Below are 20,474 nucleotides of genomic sequence, written 5' to 3' on the forward strand. Positions count from 1 at the left end.
CTGCTGCAGTAGACACATCCATGAACCAGTCAAGCTGAAGTTATAGTTTACATCAATGTCTGTCCAGACTCATATGTAACAATGACAGTAAACAAAGCTTCCAATATGGCTGCTGCTGCAAAGAGGCAACAAATTCTACAACACACATCTTCCACTCGGCAGCACAGAAGATCTATACAAGCAGCACAGTTTTAAGATGAGTGTCACCAGTTCAGTATCTGACCAAATATCTGCCACTCTGTGTCACATACAGTCAGTGACAATGGCAGAGAGAACAAAATGCTCTATAGTATGGTTATACTTCACAAGAGTTGATGCCGACATTGCTTGTTGCCACGAGTTCAGCAACTCCTGCATGTGAGGGCAGAAACACGAGCAATCCTTGGACACATAGCGAAAGTGCATCACATACAGATGGAGACATGCACTGACATTCCACCACCTAGCTTGTAGTTCATCTCCTGTTACCACATCCACCTCAGATATGTTATACTCTGTAATAGTAGTTAATTCAGGTTTCAGAGGTTTCTACCATTTTTTCCCCTGTTAAAGGGTTTTTCCTGATCAGCTGTGAGGGTCCGAGGACAGAGGGATGTCGTATGCTGTAAAGCCTCTGAGACAAACTGTGATTTGTGATATTGGGCTTTATAAATGAAACTGAAAATTGAAATTGAAGTCAAAACAATGCTGTTGCAGGATATTAATATATATACTGAACTTAGATACATAGGAAATAAAGCAACATTAATTCTGCTCTTAATTTGTTTCACTTTCTTCTTTTAAAACCCCCAAAAAGAACCAGTAAGAGTACTGTCAAAGTACCAGATCAATAAGCAGTATCAGTAAGAGAACTCGTCTCGTTAAAATCTTACCCATCCCTACTTTGACCACTAAAATCTAGTCAGTTCATTGTTGAGTCCACTTGGATGTTAGTGCCAAATTTGAGGAAATTCCCTCAAGGCCCTCTTGAAATATTGCTCTCACAAGAATGAGACGGACGTGGGATGGGGAAGGAGGGATCACCTCGGATCTTTTGTTTTCTTTTGTAGTTTTGTTTACTATGTACGCACATATTGTGTTGTCTTGTTGTCTTTTGCTACTCCTGGAGCAAAATATCAATGAAAAGTTGACTGGGAAAAAAAAAAGAATGAGACGGATGCAAGATCACTGTGACCTTTGACCACCAAATTCTAACAAATTCATTTTTAAACCAAGGTGGACGTTTGTGCCAAATTTGAATAAATTCCCTCAAGGCATTCTTGAGCCATCACATCCACGAGACTGGGACGGACAGACAGACAACTTGAAAACATCATGTCTGCAGTCACAGAGGCATGAAAATGCATGATGATGAAAACTAGAGTTTCTGTGGACTAAAACAATCACATGATTAAAATGTAACCAAAGTTAAGACACAAAAAGGCACTGAATCAAAACCAGGTGCCAAAATATAAACTGGTTTCAACATACTGTATCCGCCCACCACCCACGTCCCACTATGGTTTATGCCATTAATCTTTTAAAAGTTGTAAACAACCAAGACTCTGCAAGGCTTTTCTACCAATTCAACTCTACAGCACTTCATGGAGAAAGAAGACGAGTTGAGGAGCTCCAGGTCTCTGAGCTCAGGGTCTCAGATGGCTGCTTCACAGAGATTACCTGCACAGCTGGAACAAGTTTCTCTAATCTCAATACTTCATCTGTTTTACTTCGCTGCTTTGAGCGAAGGCCGTAAAAAAGATCACAACAATCGTCCTGTTAAAAATTCACACAGACCTCCTTTAACGAGGAAAATATATAAAACAAAAGCCAATAACACTCGGAGCTCACAGCTGCTCTCACAGTGTTTGTTATCAGCTGTCAGCATTTCTTCACAGACCCACCAAGAGGCAGGCCTACCCTGGAGGCTCACCAGCACTCCAATTAAGACTGACCCTGGATGAGGTAGACATTACTGCGACCTCCACTCTCAGATTCACATCTTGTGAGCACATGTTTGAACAGAGTCGTTTGTTTCGTCTCTGCACATCTGAGCAGCGCTGATTGCATTCATGTGTCTGTGAAGAGGCTCGATGTTTGGACAGCACCGCTGTCGACATGTTCCTCCACCCATTGCATCAAGCAATTAAAGATGATTCTAAATAATCATTGCAAAATTTGTTGATGTCTTTCCTGTTGTCTCACTGGATGCCTCACCTGACGAGCCAAACTCTTCAGCTGTTGCTGAACAACATTCAACAACAACATATTCCAAGAGCTCTGATCACTGGCATGCTGTCAGTGTTACACTACATGTTTGTCTTTCTGGTTTGAGTTTATTATTTCCACTAAAGGAAAATCTTAATGTTACAGCCTTCAGTGACATTTTAGACAACAATGTTCCTCCAGCTTTGTCCACAGTTTGTGATAGTTCCTTTCCTGTTTAAGCATGATAATGCTCCTGTACCTGAAGCCACCGCACCTGTGTTTTATTTGCTGTAATTACTGATTTCCCAAACTTTAACCAAAACCTGGTCACCATGTACAAAGTATAAAGCAACATTAAAAACTGTGTCTTTGATGTAAAAAAACAACAACATGAACACAAAAACCTTGTGAATGAACAAATCCAGTCACCAGCTCAATGCTAAACGCACCTGCAGGTTTCAGGCTCATTAAAGGCAAAAAGAACGCTGCTACTTTGATTCCATCAGAGCTGCAATGATAAGTCGATCAACAGAAAATGAATCGTTTAGCAAAAGCTACAACAGCAGCAACAGCTAATGAATCGACAACCAGCTGTTGCTGCTGTTTGACGCAGTGCTGACAGACCGTCTCCGTGAGCCGCTCCCATCCTGCTCTCTCTGTCCTGTTAGCACAAGCTAACACTGTAGCAGCAGCTAACTCTTATGGGGTCCCAACTGTCACACTGACACCTAAGTGGCTCAACTCTGCCTTTAAAGCTGTTAATAACGGTTGGGCAACATTGCCATGTGATGCAGTATTCTCACTCTTCATGAAACATTCTGGACACCACGGTTTATTCCACACTACTGAAGGCGCCGCTCTTTTTGGAACCACCGTACAAAAAGTATGACATCAATACGTCATCAAGCCCAAATATCGTGAGTATCACAATATCTTTTCTTTTTTTTTACATGATAATAAAAATTATACCGGTATTATCATGAACAAGATGGTAAGACACACCCCTACCCGGGTGAACTGATTGGCTGCATGAATTCTCTGGCCTCACTTTGTCGCTAAAAGTTAAACTATCCCCAACTTTTAGTTCAGCCGCACCTCGCCGCAGAATCAAACGCCTGCAGCTCAGAGCAGCCGCTGCGGCTTCCCAAAGACACTGCGTGGCAGTTCGCCATGGAAGGATGTTGCACTTCACCACTGCTTGATGTGTTTTCAGAGTCACAGACCAAATGACTGATTGAGAAAAGGATTGGCAGATTAATCAATCCTGACAATAATTTGTTGCAGCCCTAGATTCCCCAGAAGGTAAATAGGTGCAAATGTGCAATGTGCAATGTTTACGTGTCCTCATACTTTGGCTATCAAGTGCAGCAGAGACAGACTGAAGGAGATACATAGCAGCATATTAATGCCCACAGTTTAAGGATATCGTGCTCATCAGGTTCATGGGTGGAATGTTGGGGTGTCTAAATACTTTCCTGCATGGAGTGATCTGAAAAAAAAAAAATGAAACCATATAGTAGATTCTACTAATTGCCAAATACATGAATGACAAGGTGAACTTTTCAAAGGAGAAATCAGAGTGGGAAACTGATCTGAGAGCAGCAACATGGAGGTCAGTCAGAGAGCAGAAACTCTCTCCTTCCACTTTAAATTCACTGATAATCAGTGCGCTGTAAATCTAAACCGCGCTGAAAAACACTAACATGTGTCTGTTCTGTTTGAAAAAAAAACAAAACAAAGGCAAACCTCGGCTGTATGCTGTAACGTTCCCGTCAAACACCAAGGACACACCGGCTCCCCTGGGCCCCTGGATGTGGCCCCCGGTGCTTTAAACGACCAAACACCAGAGCTGTGGTTATTCTTCCCTCTCATGTGATTTGCTGTCGCTGATTGGACTGTTTGAAAGGCAGATGTTTATGCTCTGGATAATCTAAACCAAGGAATTTGTTTTTTCAACGTATAGAGACCATGTTTGGACCAGCGCTGATGGAAAACAGCCATGACTCCACACTTGGGAATCTGAAAAGTGCGTGCCATTAGACAAACCGAGGTCGCTCTGCCTTTACAGAGGAGTTCAAGGGTAAAATATAAATGGATACAATTACTGTAATTAACCTGAGTGTATGAATGAGAAAGTTATACACAGAAACAATCCATTACTCCATCAAATATTATTCAGGAATGTCACGTCACAAAGACCTGAAGTTAATCTGAGTATCTCAGTCCAAAAATCAAGACTGTATCAATCCAAAGCAGCTCATTCAGACTGACTGTTCATTTTACAAAGCAGCATGTGTGCATCTAGCAGCCAAAGCCAGCCAACTGAAACTGATTCAAAAGTCAAAATGTATGAGGAATTAAAAGCTGAGAGGTGATTTTACAACATTAACTTGAGGGACTGAATTCTGTAACTTGTGGTTCACTCTATACTGAGCGAGCACTGAACCGGGGATGTTAAAATCTCTTTGTATGTTGCGTCTTGACCACGAGTCCACCAGGACAAAGCCTCAACCTGTTATCTTTGAGATTAACATCTTTGCTAAGTGCGCATGCAGAGGCCAACTGATGTAAAAATATAATTTACGGAGTCAAAGTAACACAACAGGAAACATTTCTATGGAGACTGCATGTATCAGAAGTTAATTTGTGCACACAGACTTGTCACTCTTCCCCTAAATTTACTGATGAATTCAGTAACAGTGCCCTGAAATTGCTTCATTTGTGTGTACAAATTTAAATTGTTCCTCTGAATGCCTCATATTGTTGTAGAAATATGAACTGACTATAAACTTGTGGTTTAATCTAGTGAATTACTCGCCAGGTTTCCATTCAAATTTGGCACAAATTTTAACCAAATTTTCAGATTTTGACTTTGACTTAACATGGTTTGTATTGTCTTCACAACTTCTAACTTTACATCAGCCTGACTTTTTTCACCCTAAAAGTTGTTAAGAAGAATTCATGCATTTAGTGAGATGATTTTTCTGACGCTCTTCCCGACAAATTATGTGAACCCTTTGGTGACAGTCCATTTTCAGAAACAGGTAACCGTCATGCTACATCTCACACATCAGGGCTCCTGTTGACTAAAACTGAGGTGTTAACCTGCTCTTAACGCTCCTGATGCTGGACAAGCCACAGCCTTTAGCTTCAGTCTTTTTCTGCTACAAAAACTTGACGCTAATTTGAAGAAAGAAATTGAATTTGTGGACGTTCAAGGAAAACTAATTTGTGCAAACAAATGATGAAAAATGTAACCCTTGATACTGTCAGTCTCTGTAGAAACATTTTGTGCTTGTAAAGTTTACTTTTAGTTAATCACTTTCTAAGTGTAACATGATTGATTGATACAGCTGGAAAACTCGTCCTCACAGAGCTCAAAACAGGCTGTTTTTCTGACTTTTTAGAGATACGTGGTTCTCACAGGACAGCCACGCTACAAACACACAATGATCTTATAGACTATGATGCATTGCTGTAGATTAAACTACCCGACAATATACAAACCTGAGCCAAACCTTAAACATCTACAGCAGGAAAATGCAACATACAAAATAATGCAGCAGCAACATTAATCCGACTAGAATGACCGCCCTACGGTTGTATGCCTCTGCAAGCAAGTCAAGTTACAGTTTACATCCATGTCTGTCCAGACTCATATGTAGCTATGATAGCAGACAGTGCTTTAAATAGAGGTGGAAGCTACATATTCTGAAACATCAACGCTTCACAGACACGACAGCACAGAAGACCGTTAGGTGGACGCCTAAGATTGGTGTCACCAATTTAGTATCTGACCAAATGAGGAAATTCCCTCAAGACCTTCTTGAGATATCGTGTTCATGAGAATGAGATGGGCACAAGGTCGCAGTGACCTCTGACCGCTAAATTCTAATCAGTTCATTTTATTTATTTAATTGCATAACAGATTGCTTCATAGGTAAAGTAGATGCAATACAGGTTACTAGCCATGGCAAATGTGCAACTCCTGTCCCTGGTTACTAAGCACGGAGTAATTCAATACAAAAATGCATTTTTAATTCTACATTTTTGAGTCCAAGTGGACGTTTGTGCCAAATTTGAAGAAACTCCATTGAGGCTTTTTTGAGATATTGTGTTTCTGAGAACTGGGGGAAATGGAGGGAGAGACAGACAACCCAAAAACATAATGCCCCTGGCCACAGCTATCGCTGGCATGGAGGAATTAAAACATCAGATAGAACAGGAAAACACTGACAGGGAACATTTTACTGTACATACTTTTACTTTCTGCTGATAATACTTACATACTTTTACTTAAGTGCGGTTTTGAATGCAGGACAGTGGAGTGTTCACACAGTGTGGTGTTAATAATTCTGGTCATGGATCGGAATACTTGATTATACAGTGATGGCGAGCTGAGCAGACACATTATTTAGCCAACATGCTGACAAACAGATGAACTTCTGATTACAATAAAGTCAGAACCAGACAAATCATTACGCGTGTGTGTTAAGATCTGAAGTTTAGAGAAACATCCAGCTGTTCACAACTGTTCACTGAGGAACGCCAACATGGCTGCCAGACCACATGAAAACCATCAACCTCCATCCAGCTCGAGTCTGGCAGCTCTGTCCTCTTAAAAATGTCGATGTTCACCACATTTATTTTATATTATTGCATTTAAGGTAGTTTCAGAACAGAGAGGACGTTTTTATGGAGCTTTAAATAAGAAAGCAGCTTTTTGAAAGTGAAAAATAAATAAATCCACAATTATCTACTCAGTAAATCTCTGAGAGACTTTCCTCTAATGAGACTAAATTAGTGAAATGCACGAGTGGAGCTGACGTCCTCTCATTAGTCGTCTCTGCAACGTTATCTGCTCATTCAGCCCTGCAGGAGAAGAAAGCCAAAGCTTTGCTGATTGAAAATACTTGTGGTTTCCTAGAGTTCACAGCGAGTCACCTCTGAGGTTTCTGATAATGTTCGTCTCCACAGAAAACAAGCAGAATAAATTATGGCCTGCCATTAATGCAGTGAGGGACTGCTCTCAGATACAGTAACAGCACAGAGGAATGACTTCACCCGTCAGGTCTCTGCTGCCAGAAACACCAGCAGGGTCTGAACATATTTGTAGCCGTTAATAAAAATGTCACTGCTAGATATCTGACTTCTTCTTCGTCCCTGAGGTATAGTTTGATTCCCTGTTTTTATTTTGCTTCCAAGGAGAAGATGATTTAAGGTTCAAAGAGCTGCACAGTCTTAGCAACTACAAGAAACACAACAACGGTATTTAACCACCGGCTCTCTGAGCACACGCCAGATGTTTTAATGAGAGGAGGGATGTCACAAGAGCTGATACTTCGGTACAAAGTCGATTCCAAAATTCTGAAAATGTGACAGTACTCGTTTTTCTCCAGTACTGTAGGTACTGTGGATGCAATTGTGCCAGACCTAACTTGGCAGTGTGTACACCTACAAGTGTCCTAGTCTGCTGTTAAATGCCAGAGGAAGAAGAAGGCTACTAGAACAGAAGAACAACAACCCGTGGAAGACAGCGTCAGGTGCAGCTGCAGGGTCAGCTTCGCCTCAACTTGTCGATAAGAAAAGAGGCCAGCGTATTTTGTTCGTTCTTTGCAGTGGCTACAATACGTTTCAGCCACCTAAGACGTATTTGTACTGTTTTGGCCCCCGTGTTTAGCTTCTGCGCCCGTAGATTTGGTTTATCAAAGATGACAGCAAAGCGACACAAACATAAATAAGCACAGCAGTAATGTCGGATAGGTCAAAACATTACAGTTACGGCTGATATGACAACAGAAATAACAAGTTTACGGATTTCACGTCTCCACAATTCAAAATAATTGCCAGCTGTGTTTCCAGAAGTCACTGCTGTTAGTGAACATCACGATAACTCAGTCTATCAAAGAATACTTTCACTGCTCAGGCCTCAAAATGCAAAAGAAACACACTAAGAAGGAAAACAATAATTCTTTAACTTAACACTTAAGTTGGGTCGAAGGCCTGAACTTCAGTAACTGTCTGATCTGTTCTTACTGTCTGTCCGCAGCTGAACTGGGCTGAAACACCAGCTTCTTATTCTGATCTGTTAATGTGATAAGATGAGAATTCTGTCAAACTCAGCACGAAGCTCTGTTTGATTTGTTTAGTCTGGATTCAATGAGTCTGAACCCTCTGAATCTGCTAATCATCATGAAGAAGGAATTTTCGTCTGTGAGATGCTTTTATAGGTTTAAAAGATTTTTATTTTTCCACTCTCGTTTATGACTTGACGGCATTCTGACTTTGTTTGATGTTGCTGATCTGCAGAGTTTCTTTGCCCTCTTGGTCAAATCTACCATGAAAATGACAAAAATGACGTGTTAAAGGGACAACTTTAGTACAAACTGTGAGACATTGATGAAAAATAGCTGATTAAAGCGGCAGCATTTAAAGTCAGGCTGACCCCAATCTGCAGGAAATTCCTCATTATGAATTTCCTCAACAGATCACTTTAGCAGAAACATCCCGGAGAAAGTTGATTTTGTAATTACTTCTAGTCACAACTTGTACTGAACAGCACCTCAAAGAACCGCAAACTAACCTCCTCTCTTTGTGCCAGCCAACCACCAACATCAGCTGCAGTTAGAAATAAAATCCAACTGTAAGCTCTTACAAACTGACCACAGAGACCATAACTGGAGGAGGTTAGCCCCTCTCAGGCAGGATCAAAGCACGTAAAGTAACATCCAAGTGGCTGCAGTGACACGTTCGTTAAACACGGGAAGCTTTATGGCTCATTTCATGTGTTGAACGTACGCTTTGTGATACAGTGAAAGTCTGCTGCGGTGATGAATTTGCAAAGTAACAACTGCAAAAAGCTCCAGAGGAGGAAAGAGAAACCAAACGGCTGTCAGACGTTTGTGACTCCCGGCCTCACAGCTGTGACTGTTGGTGTTACTGATGAGGTGATGAAGTGATGATGTCATGGTGTGATGAAGTGATGATGTGATACCTGGCACAGGTTCAGCGTCTGGATCTTCAGCCCTTCAGCAGGAGGACAGGAGGCCCAGAGAGTCTGATGATCCTGAGGGAGACGATACAGACATTATTGACCACAGAGAGCTAATCCAACATTAATAAGAACTGTAACACTACTGAAGCTATTACTGTACGAGGAAAAGATACTAGCACTACTACTGTAACTATATATACTACTGCTTCTGAGCTATTATCACAGCTACTGCTGCTGCTTTTACTTCTACTGTACAAGCACTACTATAACAACTCTCAATACTGCTGCTACTACTACTACTAGTTCTGCTATCGCTGATGACTTCTGCCATTACTCTACTCCTGTAATTAATAATGCTACTCCATACCCATTTGTAGCTTTGTCACCTTCTACCTATGCCAGTCCTCAATGCCTATGTGCAGTTTCACATAGATTGACCACGTCAGTGAGTAGAAAAACGTGGGACAGACAGAATGACTGACTGACAGAATGACACACTGACAGTTTCTGTGATTATGTACAGCATACCATACCATGACTTAGTCATACCAAACATTAGAAAACACCAACATTGGTCCACAGGGGGAGCCACAGCGATCGGTCGCATTTTAGCCATTTTGAAGCATTTTTCTGTTGTTATAGCGCCACCATTGAGGCGTCCTGTTCTACATATCTACCAAGTTTAGTAAAAATCTATATGGCCATCCATAGGCCTAGATAAGAAATGAGCTCTCTAGCGCCCCCATTTTGTTTGATGGGGTCAATAATGGAGGGGTCCCCTCAGATTATGTGTGGTCATATGCCTACAAAGTTGCGTGATGATGGGTGAAACCCTTGAGATGTTATACACCTTTATGTGATGAGCCACGCCCTCCGCAATATTCATTGCCTTATAGAAGCTCAGTTTTAGTAAGTTTTCCAACTTTTGCCAAGAGGGAACTTTAGATATTGGTCCCTAGATTATGTTCACCCAGTTTCATGCAGATCGCTCAAACTTCCTAGGAAGAGATCCATTTGAAGTGTTTTTCAAAAAATGCAAAATGGCAGAAAATCTATATAAGCTGTTGTTATGGGTTCTTGAGGCAAATGTGTTCCTCATGAGGAGAGGCATCTCTGTGCAAAGTTTCATGTCTCTACGACATACGGGGCATGAGATATGCCCATTCAAAGTTTGACATTTCAATGGGTTGCTATAGCACCCCCCTTTGGCCAATTGATGTAATATTGCTTCATTGGCATCCTCCCATGACCCTCTACCACTGTGCCAAATTTCACATGGATTGACCAAGTCAGTGAGGAGAAAAACATGGAACAGACAGAGTTTTCGTCATTATATAGTAAGACTACCACTACTATTTCCTAGACTAGTACTGTAACTCCAAAAACAGCTGCTAATTTGCTATTAACATTACGACTCCTGCTGCTTTTATTAATACCGTAACTGCTACAACTTCTGGCATTACTTACATATACAAAATGTCCCACAATTCTTCCATTACTGACTATCGATACAATTACTACAATTAAAAATAATAATTTATACATTTTGAAAGAGTTTAAAGGTTCTGACAGTTTTTGTTGCATCGTCAGTGTGTTTTTCCATTTATCCATCGCACTCTTTCCTAATGTTTTCATAATGATCCGTCAGTAAACAAACCAAAGAGACTTCCTGATCTGAGACGAAGTTCCACCCTGACACCAGATAAACAGGAAATAATTAATCAGTTATCAGCCAGCCACAACCGGATCCAGCGGCAGAGAGTCATTGGTCTGCTGTCACATCACTGTGTGTGTGTGTGTGTGTGTGTGCATGCACGTGCTAGTGGGGGTCTTCTATTTACATCAGTTCACTTTACAGACTCAACATTTGGATTGTGCAGTTTACATCCTGTATAAAAACCACCATCACACCTGCTCAGCTGCTCTCTGCTCTGAGATGATGATGATGATGGTCACACACTGTAAACGTCTAATGAAACTCTTCATCTTCTTGAACATGCCAACACACATGAAATACAATACTTCTCAGGGTATGTAATATTCATTCATTGTGCAAATTAAGAAAAGGCATGTTGGCTGTTATCAGCAGATATTGATATTATCCTGCATCCCTCAATTTAAATATTTAAAGATTAAAAAGTCTATTTATACTAGCGATGTCTCCTTTATTCAAACAACGGAAACATCTCTAAATGCACAGGAGGATGCAGCTTCTAGAGATTATTTTAGAACATCTTATTAATGATTTTAAGTTAGGTAAAATCACCTTCATATCAGTGGAGGAAAAAAAACAATTGACAGTCATCCCTTCAATCGACGACCAACAATAAGCACAGTTGAAGAAACACTTAAATTTTACTGGCAGCTTTTTGTTTAACTTGACTATATTCTTAAAATTCATATGGGTAAAATATAAATCACACTGGAGACACACACACACATTTCAGCATCCAGAGGAACAGGACAGGGACCAGATCGATCTGCTGCCAAGTTATGATTCATACTTGAGTCTCATTTTCTCACATAGAAACCAGAGACACGTTCCATCTCTGCAGACTTTAAGGAATGAAGGAAATCCCAGAAACAGAAAATACAGTCAGCTGAGGGAAAAATCCGCTCCCTGAAGGAGCCTGCGGGAGCATCTGAGGGGAGTGACCTGCATCCTGAAATCTCAACAGTGCTGATCCTAATCTGATCATCTGATTGGTTCCTGCCTCCGCTGACTCTCTGGGCTAATGAGTGTACATTTAGAAATATAAACTCTGACCAAAAAAGGCTTCTCTCTCCCGTCTGCATCACTCAAACACACACACACACACACACACACACACACACACGCGCGCGCGCACTGACTTGCAGCAGATCTATGATATACACACAGAGACAAATAACGTAAACACCTCATGAATGAGGATTTAAACTGTAAAGTAATCTTATCACAGTTAAGCCATGTTGATATTATCACAGTGTGTGTTTCTTATCCATCAGTGTTTATGTGGTGTGTTGTACTGATGTATGTGTGGTATGCATAGCCTGCAGCTGGACATTCACATCACATGACCTTTGACCTGACCCGTGCTGACCTTTGGGAGCCAGCAGCTGAAGCTACTTGTTGTGCTGCAATTAAAGATAAAAGGTGTGTTTGTGAACGCAGCAACATGTTAAGAAACAAATCATCTGTGTTCTCGTCACAGTTCCTGTCGGTGTGTTGGATTATTTAACGTATCCGACTCAGCTAACAGGTGACTTTGGATCTGTTGTCATGGCACATTCAGACATCTTGAGAAATACGCCTATTTGCTTTCTTGCAGAGAGTTTGATGAGGATCGATACCATCTTATGTGTCTTGGTTCAAGGCAGCGGTGAAAGAAGTAATCAGATCTTTTACTTCAGTGATATTGGGCTTTATAAATGAAATTGATTGATTGAAATCGATTGACATTACATGGGCAAGAATGAGGATGAGCTACAGTTTCAATTTGTTCCACTGATTGACAGCCGGTTGGTCACAGTCTCTAGATCACAGATCTAAGGGTTTTAATCTTTAGTCACATGCTTCATATACGTCATCATTATTTATTCACTATGTTTGTTTCTATTTGGTTTTTATCCATAGACCAGCTTCTACACCTCAAATTTCCTGCATTTCCACTCAACTCTGACCTTTTTTGTTAACGCGCAGATTGAAACAGATGGATGGCCTTCAGAGGGGACCACTGGAAAGAGTTGGAAGCACAGTATCTCAGATCACTGGCTGTAAACTTCCCTCTTTCTCCTCCATATATGCCACATGTACCAGATGCAAGACCCAGATGGGGATCGCCGACTCCTCTCACCCTGCTAGCTCCATCTTCACATCTTTCCCCTCTGGAAGGAGATTCCAGAGTTTCAGATGTAGGACATCTCACCTCAGGAACAGCACATATCCTGAGGCTGTTCAATACTTGAACACTGATACACAACCACTTGTGACCCACAGCACTTTAAGAGTAGGTAGGTTGCCGCAAAAATCGACGGTCCTTTAAAAGACTTATTACGAGTGCTGCATGTCTTCATATATTATTACTGACATTTGAGCAGTCACTTCTCAGTTACTACACTTTACAAAGTGTTTGTCAACATGAGTTCATGTTAAGAATTAACGATACAGGCACTACGAAGTTACAGCTGCTCTGCTGGAACCACAGCGATGCAACACAATCACTGAAACTGCACGTCTTCTTTGCTGTTCTTTTCACTGACAGGTCTCTCTGGTGGCCGACACAAGCACCAAGATACAAACGGGTTATTTGGGGTGTTTCTACATCCATTTACTGTGAACTGTAACGTTGGAATTGTGTCCAGCTCCACAACAACACCTCCTCACTCCGACCTCGTCACTTATCAACATTTGGTCATGGACTTTCTACTTCCAAGATACGATGTCCAAGGTACCCTGGGTGTGTTGGTTGTTGACGTTCTGGGACGCCGTGTCAACTTCAGCCTGTTACATGCATTGTCTGTTTTCAAAATACACATCTGTTTTCACAGGAAATGTACAGTTTGCATACAGTCTGTTTCAAAATAAAAGCACTACGTAGGTACAACACTGTGAATTAACACGCATGGTTACATTTTGCAAACACACGCACATAGCTGAGTGTAGGAAAAAAGAACAGGGTTTGGCTTTATAATCTTGCAGGAGGTGAAGCTAGCCTCCCAGATGAAAGTCAGTGGTTGTTGGACCCATCCACCACCCCCTTCTGCCTGCTCAACTCAGACGTCCAACGCCTTAACTTTCATTGTTGTCCCGCCCTGTTTCCACCTGACACCACCAGGCGACGTTATATAATGACAGTGACCGGTTGCATATCACGTTGACGTAAAAGGACAGCTTTTTTCATCAGCATCTGACGCCGGACGTCACTGATTACAGTGGCTTCAGACAGAGAACGGGTTGTCCACCATGATTTAAGATTTGTGAAACAGGACCAGGCGTATACACAGCTTTGTAAATCTGACTAAATAAATACATACAGTATCCATGTTTCTGTTTTTGATCATACACACTACCACGTCTGTTGAAGAGGAGAAGGGAGGTAGAAGGTCGAAGAAGGGAGGTAGAAGACCGTGCTGTGGCGAATGGAAACCAGTGAGTGCAACGAGTCCGACTGCTCTATCTCAGCCCGTTGCTATGCGCGCTATACACGTCATCGCGCCAGAAGGGCAAGGAAACGAGCATGCGCAGAATGAACGGAATGGCTGGAATCGGGTTGGAGGTGTATCCACCTTAATTTCAAACACGGAAGTAAATAGTGATCAACTTCCGTTTTTTTGTGTGTGACTTCCGGTCAGCCGCTTTCCCTCATGCTTTCCCTTACCAGAGCTAACAGTGCAAGCTATTTTTTTTTTTTCAATTTTCAGTTGTTTATGTTAGTCAATCAGTTAGTTAGTTAGTTAGTTAGTCTGTGTATTTTGTATAACGTTAGATAACTGTGCCCACGTTTCCGTTATGACGGAAATTTATTCCCTCTAAACGCAAATAAATCGCACGTCAATCATAAACTATGAATCAAAAAAGCACAATCTATCCCGAGTGAGACAAACTGCTTGATCCCCGTCTCCAGTGTACCAGCAGAGAACCTGCAGAACCGAATCAGTGAAAAAACACACCGGGCTACACAGCCTCTCTACCTGAGCAGCTGAAGCTGTGGCTCACACCCTCGACACACAGACACACAGACGGTGCTTCTGCATGCCAGCCACACGTGTGCGGAACCTGTGAGAAATAAATATGTGAGGTTTACGCTGCTTTTCTATCTTTTTTTCCCTTTTCTTTCTTTCTTTCTTTCTTTCTGTCAGCGACATACACTCCTAACACAGGACAGGTTGTTTTAATTGACTGAGTTGATCATTAAGCCATAGTGATGCGCGGATCGGCTCTGATAGCACCTGAATCAGCATGTACGCATCAACCATCCAGCCGTTACAACATGATTGAGCTAGCAAAGCAGTTTTGTGTTGCTATGTGTGGTATTTATTCAGTTTTGGGAAATCACGATGTCTAGAAAGCATCAGTGGCTGCAACTGACGGGGACAGCTAACGTTAACACTAGCAGCAAAGCTAACATCAGGATCGTCATCCGTTAAAAGCCTCCCGTTGTCGGATACGACATGAAACTACTCCAATTAGCTCAATCATGTTGTAACTAAGACATCCGCTGGAGAAAATATTTTTTTCACGGGCCACTTTGGGAGTTTAGTGAGTTATTACAGACACGGCTAACGGCTAACGGCTAACAGCTAACGGTGAGCCCAGCTAATCTACGATAACCATGTTATTAATTACACAGAGAGAAAATACTAATGTTTGTTCAGTCATTGTGTTTATAGACTTTACAAACATCAGATTAGTCTAAACGGTGATATAGTGACGTGAAAAATATGATATATACATATATATAGCTAAACTCAGCAAGGTAAACAACAAGGGGATTCCCATTTACACAGTGGTAAGAGTGCTGGACCGAAAGTGTCGCACAAAAAAACGGAAGCTGGCTGCGTTCTGTTTTGCCTCCGTGTTTCCGTGAAAAATAAGGTGGATAAAAGACAGAAAACTTCTTCCATTCAGGTTCTGAAAAGGAATATTCCACCCCTGTGCACCCGATTAGATTTTCTTTGGGGTTGGCTGTTTTCATTCAGGTTGAGGTGTTTACAAGGAACATTTCTATTCGGGTAGGGATTCCAACTCAAATGCAAAAGGAATACATGGCTCCATGTAAACGCACATAGTGTCAAATATTGCTGCAGATGGATTTAAACTTGAGTTAGCTGAAAGGGCCTCGGATGTCAGTATCACACGCCAAAGGCGCGTGACACAGCGTTGGTGTATGACGACCTGGGATTAAGGACCGGCCAGAGAGGATGAAAGGACTTTATCAGAGTAATCCAATGAAACATTGGGATGCAAGGAAATGCTGCACAGGCAGACACAGAAGATTATCAATCTGACATGAGTAACCAGATCCTTTACAAGTTCCAACTGAATTATTAATTATAAAGTTGGATCAATTTACATTTAATTGACAGACTGTTGTTCCTGTTTGTGATGAGTGAATTATTCTGTAGTTGAACTGAACTGAAGCCAGATGAAGTCACCTCTGAGTGGCACAGATATATTTCAGGTTCCTATACAAGTGTTATGTAATGAACTCTGCAGTGTTTCCTGCTCAGGAAAAAGTCCAAAAGGTTGAATAGAAAACAGATGAGCTGCAGAAGAAGGGGGGTGGGACTGGGGGTGGGACTGGGGGTGGTGGTGGTGGAGGGGGGGCTATAGTAGTGAATTCAGTCTCTGAAGTCCTTGAAGGCTGCTGTAGATCTTTCAGTAACATTAAACAGAGCTGCCTGATGTATGGAAGCTCATTAATGACTAACATATTAAGAGTGTTCAAAAAATGTCCAAACTGTTATCGAATCTTTGAAAACCAAATGTTACGCATGGTTTTAAGTAGGGATGTCAAATTATCGCGTTAATTGCGAATAATTAATTACAGCCATATTTAACGCGCTATGTTTTTTGATCGCGTTAATCTCTGGACTGTCCCGAAATCCAAGCAGTTGTCCTGAATCCTGAATCCTGCCCTGATTGTCCCGAAAATTACACTAGAGCAGAGTCTGGAGTAGTTATTGCCTGATAAAACATTAAAAACTGATCATTGTGGTTGAGCTCCCACCGGCTGCACATTGGCTGCAGCAGTTCCTACATGAATTATGGGTGTTGTAGTTTGAAGAAGAGAAGACAGCGCAAATTGCAGCCGCAAGGACAGGGAAAGCACAGGCAGCCACAAGAAGGAGTGATTTGCACGTTGCAGTGCAGCCTCTTGTTCTAACTGTTCAAAACTGTTCTATAAACTGATACAGCTGTAACGAATGTACCAGGTGTCTTTTGTCAGCTTTTATTTTTTATTAAGTTTAAAGGACAAGTGCACTTACATTGATCACTTCCATGAAATAAAACGAGAAATTGGAAAAGAGGAAAATAATTTCAGAAATTGTTAAAATAAAATTAGGGAACTGATTACAGATGTGTTGTTTCTGTGTGTTTTTACATCTATTGTTGCGTTAATCTGCAGCTATACTTTTAATGAAGCTGACATGTCATGACAGTCAAGCACTCCCCTGGTGGTCGAGACTGAAGGTTTCAGCACTCTTTATTGGGACTAATCTCAAAAACAATAGAATGTAATGGCTAGGTGTACTGCATCTGTGTTCAAGTGTGTTATTGTTGAAAACAATAATTATGACTTTATAAAACCACTTTTTGTAATATATATCAATCTTTTGATCATCTGCCACAATAATGTAATGAATTTAAATGAAAATACCTCAAGTTGAGGGCTTTTCTCTGCAATTCTGAGATGAGATTAAAAAAGAGATTAATTAGATCAATTAATTACAGAACATAATTAATTAATCTCTCCATTTTTTTAATCTCTTGACAGCACTAGTTTTAAGATATAAAACAGGTTTAAATATGAACATTAGTGGGTGAAATTTGTTTTAAGTTGAAGTTTACACGACTGATAACGAGCTGATGTCAGCACAGAGAAGAGAAGAAACACTGCTGCTTGCTCAAATACACAAACACACAAATTCATCGTCCTGCAGGCAAAATAAAACTGAATCTATCATGCTTGAAGCACAGTTGCAAACATGAATAATCACTTGTTCAGGCATTTTTTGGATCACTCACATATGCACACATGAATTTTGCTTCTGCTTTATTGTTAAACTCACCATTAGCTAATACGTATTTAAATTTTATTTACTGTAAATTTCCTCCAGATTCTGTCATTAAAAACCTGACTTTATAACAAAGGAGACATTTATGTAAATTAACACACATCAAACACAAACTTTCAGAGTGATGCCAGCTTGAATTTGTTCAGTTTTGTCGTTAATTAACTTCCATACATTCTAGCTCTGATTTGAAATATTTCTCAACAGCAGTTATCGTGCGACACAAAAACTGAAACAGCTTTACAGTAAAACCTAAAAGGCTCAGTGCTGCATATGTCAAAGAAGACTGAACAAAAAAACATGAGCGGTGAATTGTTGGAGTCTCCATGTGTTTCACATTGAGGGTCTGGTTCTGAAGACGCCACACAGCATCATGTGAAAATCTCCTACTGTGGAGTGGAGACAGTGGAGGCACATTTGAGACAGAGGCTATGGAGGATGAGTAGTGTCCAACAGTTTAGCCATTTCTCACTGCGTAAAGTGGAAGAAGACGAAAATATACTCAAGAAAAAACTACAACACTACTTTGGTGTGATCTGCAAAAAAGTGCAGTAATACGCGGTATACTGAAGGACTTTTTGCATTTAATTTCCACTGAAAAAAATATTGAAATTATGATATTGTCATTTTTTTTTGGGCTCTGTATCAAACGAGCGTGTTCCCTTATGTCTGGAATATGATTTTGCGGGCGAGGCATCTCTGTAGAGCCACAGTGCTTCACTTATAACAGTATCCTGTGACACATTTTACTTATATAAAAAACTGCAGCTCCCGGGTCTTGGATATTGCATTTGGACATAATTTGTGATTTCAATAATATTTTGATTGATTGCAGACCCTGAGTAAAGTGTATGTATAAAGCTTAAGCATTAAGTTGATTAATTGTTTCATTCAATTTTAAAAGACAAGATACTGAACACCTGCTGGTTCCAGCTTCTCAAACGAGTTGTTGCTGCTTTTCTTTGCCTTGTTAATGACAGTAAATTGAGTTTTGTCACCTTCTGGGACATTATGAGGGTCATTTCTCAGCTTTTTCACATTCTATGTAAAAGCCAATTAACCTAGAAAGTAATCTTTCCTGCAGTTCTTCATGCAAATCTTTCAAAACATGGAAACACAGCGCTAAGGTCCTTTAGCTCCGGTAACCAGCAGTGTAACTCACATGTTTCCTGAACACATTCTGGCAAAGAGCTGACATTTGTTCATTTACAGACAGCCGCTAATGTAATAAACATTAAATATTATCCCAAACTATTGTTTTTATAGACTGACCTCACCATTTATAATGACCAGCAATAAAATCTGAGAGCCAGTTAATAACTCCAGCAGCTGACGGACACAGTTCAGTCTCTATGAACTTTCTTCAGAGTAATTAATAAAAAAAACATGTCAGCTCTAAACTCCATCACAGAGTTAAACACTACCTTTCAACATGGAAGCTCATAATATTTGCAAAAAGCATACATTTACACTTATTTTATACATTTAAAAGTCTCTTATTCAACAGGTTTCAATAATCTACAGTACTGTACTGAATTTGAGGCAATGGTACTTTTATTGGTTATATATGGTTTTTCCATTTTTGCAACACTTCATACTTTTACTCCACAATTTTTCATCTATCAGCTGTTGGTAGTCTGCAGATTTTAGATGCAAAATATATCACAAGCATCAATATCTTGACCAAAACTCATAACACAAGCATAACAACAATAATCTGAACACATTTTTGTCTCTTAAAAAGGCAGATCTTATATAAAAAGTCATGCTTTACACCCCAAACCCCCGCACATATTGAATATAACAGAAGATGAGGCTGAAATGTGCATTAAAAAGTGACTTCACAGACTAGAACAACTGTATTTGATCCTAATTTGAATCTTTTCTTGCATCAAAAGCTCCAGTCTGAACTGAAAAAGAACCTCAGTTTGAATTAAGGTGATGGAAGTAAAGGTGATAAAGAAGCAAAGTCCGTCCCACAGCAGCTCTGAGTCTAAACGACTTAGATGCACATCAGCCTCTAAAACAAACCCCACTGTGCAGATGTAAAGGTGAGTCAGGTAACAAACACAATGGTGCACAGTCTTTATGCATTTCAGAATAAACTGATAATAATAATTCTGTACTGCCGTTTGTTTTCCATTCATGTACAGAAGTAAAGAGTCACTTACAGGTCTGCTGCTCTGCGTCCGCACCCACTGCACGCAAAACACACGAGTCCTACAGCCATGTAGGGAGGTGCAGGCTTGTTTCTGGAGGAAACACCTCCCAGCTGTCCACTCCTCCCCCTGGTCCGCATACTCTGCTGCAGAGGTGGAAGAAGAAAATCCTTTAGACATGTATCAGTTCCACAGAACTACAATTCTCAGTAATAAGTGATTCTGAATGATTTCATGAATGACCATTTTTATTAGTTTAATCTTTAGGTGGAAACAAAGCTCTCAAAATTACATTTTATGTAAAATATTGTGTCACATAAAAAACACATTTATTTACATCTTAATTTTTCTGTAAC

At 40.6% G+C, this 20,474-nt stretch overlaps 1 protein-coding gene across 3 annotated transcripts in view; it reads right to left on the reverse strand.

Annotated features, from left to right (window-relative positions):
- The window catches only part of LOC117266434 (collagen alpha-6(VI) chain-like), a 99,321-nt gene extending 79,072 nt beyond the window's left edge, over positions 1 to 20,249 (reverse strand). For all 3 annotated transcript variants that reach the window (XM_078171294.1, XM_078171293.1, XM_033641635.2), the window contains exons 1-2: positions 20,131 to 20,249; positions 9,182 to 9,253 (exon numbers count right to left, since the gene is read on the reverse strand). The gene's annotated coding sequence lies outside the window, so the exon portion shown is untranslated. The remainder of the gene's footprint in view (positions 1 to 9,181; positions 9,254 to 20,130) is intronic.
- Positions 20,250 to 20,474: the final 225 nt, after the last annotated feature.

The sequence above is a fragment of the Epinephelus lanceolatus genome, chromosome 10, assembly GCF_041903045.1.
Source record: "Epinephelus lanceolatus isolate andai-2023 chromosome 10, ASM4190304v1, whole genome shotgun sequence".
In the NCBI taxonomy this organism is placed as follows: Eukaryota; Metazoa; Chordata; class Actinopteri; order Perciformes; family Serranidae; genus Epinephelus; species Epinephelus lanceolatus.